At 31.7% G+C, this 7,427-nt stretch overlaps 1 long non-coding RNA gene across 1 annotated transcript; it reads left to right on the plus strand.

Moving 5' to 3' along the window:
- Window positions 1–99: 99 nt before the first annotated feature.
- LOC118158690 lies at window positions 100–5,022 on the plus strand. Its single transcript, XR_004746873.1, has 2 exons — window positions 100–618; window positions 4,885–5,022. It is a non-coding gene; the product is annotated as an uncharacterized LOC118158690 (long non-coding RNA).
- The last annotated feature ends 2,405 nt before the right edge of the window (window positions 5,023–7,427 follow it).

Genomic DNA, 7,427 nt, shown 5'->3' on the forward strand with positions numbered 1-7,427 from the left:
AGGAAGGAAGGAAGGAAGGAAGGAAGGAAGGAAGGAAGGAAGGAAGGAAGGAAGGAAGGATAAGAAAGAAAAAGAAAGGAGCTGTCTAAGGCCAGCACGCAGCAAGAATCTGTGTCTCAGTGCTCATGTGCTGGTCGCTCTTGTTGTCTGGCTTTCGTCAGAGCCTCACATTTCCTACCTGTCACCACAAGGGGTGTCCAGGACGCGTTGTGAGCGTGCAGCCCCTGAAAGCTGTCTGCGCAGGGTAGCCTGGCTGTTTAGCGCTGAATGCTTCTGTGAAACTGGAGGAGAGATTCTTGCTGCTGCTCTTCAGGGATTGTTGCTGTGGTGAGGGGCGATAACAAATTTGGAGGTGTGTATTCGTGTACGAGGAGACGCCGAGTGCATTTGATTGAGGCGTCTGCCTGCTGGGAAACACTGAGAGAAGAGAGACAGAGGGAGGCAGTGAAAAGAAGAGGCAAGAATAAGACTGAAGTACAGAGCAGCTGCCTCCTAATACTCTGGTTCTTTTGGATGCCTTAGTGAATGTGAACATGGATTCTGTCACTGAAATCTTCTTGAAGCTGCTGTTTCTCATATCTGTTCGTAACTGGAACATGGTAGTGGCAGGGAATAAATGTAAGTACTATATATGATTTAAAACTCAATCCAGAGTGTTTTGAAAACTTCCAGGATATTTTATTTTAATTTAGAATAAATATTATTTGGGGGATTAATGTTTACTGTTTTGAAATCATTCCTGCAAGTTACTAGGCTGAAAATATTATAAAATCCTTCTATGGATTTTCATTACTTCTAGTACAGAATACTGTTTATAAAGCTTACATTCTGAGAGTATCTCAAAGCATTTTACTAAGAGATATGTGTTCAGACCCATTTGCATTTTTGTTTACTGTTTATAATTTCAGCTTTTTCCAGGGAATTCTATCTTACATGGAAATTACTGACAGATCTCTATAGAGTAATGCATCAGCTGTTTTTTTTTGTTGGTTTGTTTGTTTGTTTGTTTGTTTTTCAATTTATAATTTTGAAAGCCGGTATCTGCATCTCCTGAATTAAGCTAGCACTCAAATAACTCTGATTGACATTATTGTGCAGTTCAACATCAATAGAAATATAACAATGAAAAATGTGGATAACAAGACTTTATGGGTTCTGCATTTCTTGAATAAGGAGTATTGTATATTCATGGCTAAAAAAAAAAAAAAAAAAAAAAAAAAAAAAAAAAAAAAGACTATGTTATCAGTTCCATAAGAAAGTTTTTTTAAAAAATGAGTAAATCATAGTTAGCCAGTAGGGTGGTATTGCAAAATAAAGGCAGTGATTAAAATTTTAAAGAGAATTTGCCCTCTAGAACAAAAATCTGATGTATATCCTAAAAATCTCTGGTTTCAGTATTGAATTAGATTAATCATCTTTAAATCTAAAATGAAAAATAACTGAAAAATAAATTGATTTTATTTATTTATTTATTTCTCATTCAGTAATTGTTTTGAGATATTCTTGTTCCTTTTGATTCAGCATTAACATGCTGAAGGATTTAATTCTACATACATGTGGTATAACACTTGCTTAAATACCAGATGCTCATTATCTGAACGGAGCATATTTTTTTTCCTTCCTGTTAAGGCACTGGCCAGGAATCACAGGGATGGGGAGGGTAGAAGCAACGTCTGTATAGGAAGAAAGTGAATGCCAAAGCAAGGAGGAATGTTCAGGAATAACCTTACAGACCAGTGGCAGGGGCAGCTCCTTGGAAACATTGGAACAATGGCAGAGAAGTTTTAAGTGCTGTGTGGGTCTACAGGTTTTGCATAAGGATGGTTTGTAAACCAGGCATGCTCCCATGAGCCAGAAGTTCACACTGCAGCACAAAAAAATGATCTTGTGCTGTCATTCAGTAATGATATCTCATTTGATACTCAAGTGCATAGAGTAGCCCTAAACATGAATACTAAGTTCCTCTTGTTAAACACCCTTCTGCAATCCAGCCACAGCTTTAATTCTCTTCATCATTCTGCATTGTATAGTTTATGAATACATCCATTTTCACAAGACCATGATAATTGAATTGCACATTAATAGCATTTGGCACTATGCACAAAGCTAAATCAGTCGATTAAAGGGAGGCATATTAAAACCGCTGGGAAAAAAAAAAAAAAAAAATAAATAAAAATAAAAAAAAAATCTTGCAGAATACAGCAAAGCAGTAAAACACTAGGGGTCACTCTTACAATGTAGGAAGCAAGGTTTTAGGCAAAGACTCAAGCTGCTTGCTTTCAGTACAGAATTACAAAGCATAAAATAAATCTGGTATGAAAAGCATTTATTTTTGGCTTTCAAATACTTCTCAAAATCAAGCCAAACTCAAATACAGTATCAAATGGGTGACTTGAATTAATAAATTTTTCACACTTACGCTAATATTTATAAAGGTTTAGTTATTTTATTTATGAATGTATCCCAGCTACTATGTCAAAACATTTATTTGAACTGAGAAAGTAAGAACACTACCCATGCTACAGGAAAGGAAACTGATTGTGGAAATACAAAATTGAATTAAAAAGGAATGAATGCTAACATCTGAACAAAAGAAAGCTTGGCCAACCTATTGTATATTTTTCCATTCCAGTATCTAATCTGGGGAAAATAAATACATAAATAACCCCCACCAAACCCAAACTTTTATATATATATACATATATATATATATACATATATATATGTATATATATTATTTTGGAAACAAACTTTTCACTGAGAGAATTAGTTTATTTTAAAAGTGACAGTTTCCATCTCATGTATCAACATGTGAACTTGGTGCATTAGATTTCATAGAATAATCTCAGGAGAAAACTTTTTCATGACTAACAATTATAGCCAAGATGTGTAGCAGCCATTATATATTAATTTGAACTATTCTTTTCTTAAGAAGTTAATCAGAAGTTGAAATCCCTTTCAGTAGGTCTATTATCGACATTAATATATTCAAACATGTTAATGAAAGCATGTAAAATTACGTTTCCTTGCATGAATATTCATGGATAGATTGGGGACTGTCAATCATCAAAGTAAATAAGATTTTTTTTTTTTCTTCCTCTAAAGTAATCTACTCTCTTTCCTTTAATTTTGTGTTTCTATTTTAATATCAGATCATGAATACTTCAGCTTTCTTTGCCTTTCTTCAGACCAGCAGATATAAAGAAAAGACCGAAGTAACTAAGTCAGTTCTGTAAAGTAAAACTCTTGGATCAAATATTGACATGTTCAGAGTTATTTCTGTATTAAAGAAATCTCAGGATTCTTTCTTTCAATAAATGATTGTGAAGTTTTTAAGTATTCTGAAGATGACAGACACAATCATCTACGATATGAGAGTCAATATGAAAGTGTTATATATATATATATATATCATTTTGGAAGGATAATTATGAATTTTCCTACCAAAAGAGGTAATAATTGCTGCTGAAAAAACAAATCTTGTAAAAGTTCTATAGTAATGCTTCTCCTTGATATCTGCTTCCTTTGCTTTTTCCTCACAAAGAATTACACTCCCAAAGCATTCATTGGGAAGTTTGAAATACACATCTGTAAACAGGAAAGTGTGTAAGGTCAAAGTGAGTTTTAAATGAAGTATTCAATCAACACTTATTTAAACTTTATTTATTTTATTTTTTACCCCTGTAGAGTTGGGAAACTGTCTCTGCCACTGTAAATGTAACTATGCAACTATGTAACTAAATCAGCCATTAAGAATTTGACAGAAATAACTTGACAAAAATTGGTATTCTAATAGGTGTAGTCTTTTTTTAAATATATATATATATCCTCTCTAAACTCTCTAAACCTGAAATATTGCATGAAACATGATTAAGCCCTCTACACATATAGACTCAAATGACTAAAAATTATTAATGTCAATTTTGGCAGTGAATGGAAAAGAAAACAAGAAATTAATGACTTTCCAAGTAAATTCTCACTTCTTTATACTTCCCTTTGCAAAACTATCCAGTTTTACAAAACTTTTTATTTTCTCAATTCAGATTTCCATATTTTTACTTCAGACTGTATTTTTATTAAGTCCAAAATGTTTATTATTATTTTTTATCAGCAAATTATCATTATCATCACAACCATCATCATCATAATTATTATTATATGCAGGACTTCTTGCTAATGCTACAGTTGAAGATTTCCTCTAAATCCAGCAAAGAATGACTGTTAATGATAGTGAGATTTTCATACAGAGGAATCCACAATCATATACCTTGATTATATTATCATATGCAAGTCATAGTACAAGTAATATCACCAGTGAAGATGTTTACTTACTACAAGAAAAATATTGCAATTTAATTTAGAAAATGTTTTGAATTTCATTTGGATGTAAGTCATCAGTACTGAAGAATTATGTACTCTTACTATTTTAAAAACTTCATTGAATTGCATTTAAAATATACAAAAATGTTGTTTCTCAGGAGCAACTTAAATTAAAATGAAATTCTTTTACCTCTGGTTTGTGGTCGAAGTGAAATGTAGAGGAGGAGAAAATAGAAATATTCTTAATTTTCTTTTAGCCTCATTACTATGTATCTTATGTTTATTATTAACTATCTCATCTCTGAGACAGCAATGGAAATCCCATCAGAGAGCAGGCCACATCTGAGCTGTTATGTACATGAATAAAACATTACAGACATCTCTGGTATATTTTGCATGTTTTTAATATAGTAATATCAAAAGCTTGTATCAACATTATATTTAAGTTAATGCCAATGGAAACATCTATCAAAATTTATTTCACTTTCAAGGCTGAGAATTCACAGAAAGGTGTTGGGTCAATTACACTGAGTATAATCAACAATTTATATCCCATTACTCTAGGTTTTCAAATTCCCATGAACGTGTTTGTCCGTGAGCTCAGTCAGCAGAATGGGTGGAGAAAATTTGGTCATGATTGATGGATAGTAACAGACAAGTAATGACACCCTCAAAGTAGGATAAGATCAGATAGAATCAACTGAAAAAAAAAAAAAGAAAAAAAAGAAAAAAAAAAGAAAAAGAAAAAGAAAAAGAAAAAGAAAAAGAAAAAGAAAAAGAAAAAAAAGCAGAATGTTATACGTGAAGTTGTGAAGTTATCAGTGTTAGTAATACCTTTTACATCATATGTTATTATCTAATATGTTTTAGTTCAGAATTGTTTATATGTTTATATAAACAATAAAATGTTTATTGTTTACTAATATGTTTAGGTTCAGAATAATAACTAACTTATTCAGATCTCGATACTATATATTCAGATCTTGTATTAATGACCATTCTGCTTTCCTTTTTACATAATAAACGTGTAAGCATGCAACAACCTCCATCAAGAAAGACCAACTTTAACTAAGGCATTGTATCCAATTACCTGTTTCACAAAATAATGTATATTTCTATCATTTTATATGAGTATAAATGATCAAGTTTAGTAGTTTTTTTTTTTTTTTTTTTTTTTTTTTTTTTTTTTTTTTTTTTTTTTTGAATATGTCTATGTAGCAGTAGAAAATAACATGTTACATATATGTGTTTCTCAGCTGGTGTATTTGCAACTTCATTGGTTTATTTTCTGAAAGAACTTCAACAATATATAAAAATGTAACTTCTAAAACCTTTATCTGGAAAAAAATAGGTCAAATCTCTCCCCCAGCCCTTCCTATCCCTCCCCACCCCCCTCACCCCCCCAATAGAAAAATAAAAAAATAAATGAAAAGAACTCTTGGATGCTGGAGAAATATTACATGTTTTGAATATTGGCTATCTTTCCCCTCAGAAACCCAGAAATGAGCCTTTTTTTTTTTTGGTGTTAGTAGCGAGCTTGCAAGTTTATTGTGAAATATATTAAAATATTACAGTTCTGTTTTGTAGGAAAACTTCCCAGTACTTTTTTGATTTTCTTCTTTTTTAGTTGCTAACAACATTTCTGGTTATAGCAGAGGGTGGAGCAGTGAGACCATTCAAAGGGCTCAAAATTTTTGGAACACACTAGGAAACTTTCTGGCTTATATAATAGAATCATAGAACCACGGAATATCTGGGGTTTGAAGGGACATTAAAGATCATCTAATTCAAACCCCACTGCCACAAGCAGGGAAATCTTCCACTAGATTGGATTTCTCAAACCCTCATCCAACCTGGACTTAAAAAGTTCCAACAATGCAACATAAAAAAATACTAACTTTTAAAACCAGTAATGTCTGTAAGTGACTCCAGAAGTACACGTTGACTTCTTTAAGAGGTTCTGTAATGTAAAGTGATTTTTTTTTCTCTTCCTTCTCAGTTTTCAGTTATGTCATAAAGAGGAAAGAAAAGAAAAACCATAGTTTTTCAAACTTCATGCTTTAGTATTTCTGTACAATTGCTTGCATTTTTGCTGGTGGTAGTGGTGGTAGTGGTGGTGTTCCCTTCCCTTCCCATCCCGTCCTGTCTCGTCCCGTCCCATCCCAATTTCCTTGCCTTGCCTTACCTTACCTTGCCTTGTCTTGCCTTCCTTGCCTTGCTTTGTCTTTTTTTGCCTTACCTTGCCTTGCCTTCCCCTTATATTATTATTTTTATTATTATTATTATTACTATTATTATTATTATTATCTGTTAAATATGAGTAAAAAAAACTGGCAGATTTATTTGATAGTTTTTTATTTTAAAACACTTTTACTGTGTGTGTAAGTTACACCTTGAAATTTTTACAGTCTAGGACTATGCATGATCTCTAGATTAAAACTGAAAAAGAAATATATGTCTCCATGCAATACCATTTATTACTTTGTTGTCATTATGTCAAAAGCTGCTTCAATATACATCAAAATAAAAGTTATAAGATATATATATGTTGAGATTATGAAAATGGCTTTGTTTGGATTCAATTTTGTAAAAAATGATGTAATGTTAACATCACAATATAAGCAATTTTGATTCCTAGATTTTTTTTTATCTTTGTGATGGATTACATTTATGTACTTATTCATGCTTAATGATCTATTGTGTGTTTTTTTTTATGCATATACAAGTATAACATTACAGATTAATATTTGTCAAAGGCATACTCCACAAGTCTCCTTCCGTCAGTCAAAGCCTGTACCACCAACCTTAAATTAAAACTGTGAAATGAAGATGTGTCTTGTTTTGATTTTCTTTTCAGAAGAGAGTCACCAGTGTTTAACACAAATTTCTATGCTATTTTTAGTAGCAAAATATGATATAGAATAGAAGATAAAATTATATTTTTTTATGTACTACTTATGGCATATTTTCAATGAAATAATTTTAAAAGTGATTGAAAACCTGAAAACATTTTACATTTTAAACAGATTAAAATTAGTAACTACGGAAAAAAAAATATTTAAAAAAACGTACTTCTCAACAGACTATTTAAAAACAAACAGGCATAG

Source organism: Oxyura jamaicensis (genome assembly GCF_011077185.1).
Source record: "Oxyura jamaicensis isolate SHBP4307 breed ruddy duck chromosome Z unlocalized genomic scaffold, BPBGC_Ojam_1.0 oxyZ_random_OJ69046, whole genome shotgun sequence".
Taxonomy (NCBI): Eukaryota; Metazoa; Chordata; class Aves; order Anseriformes; family Anatidae; genus Oxyura; species Oxyura jamaicensis.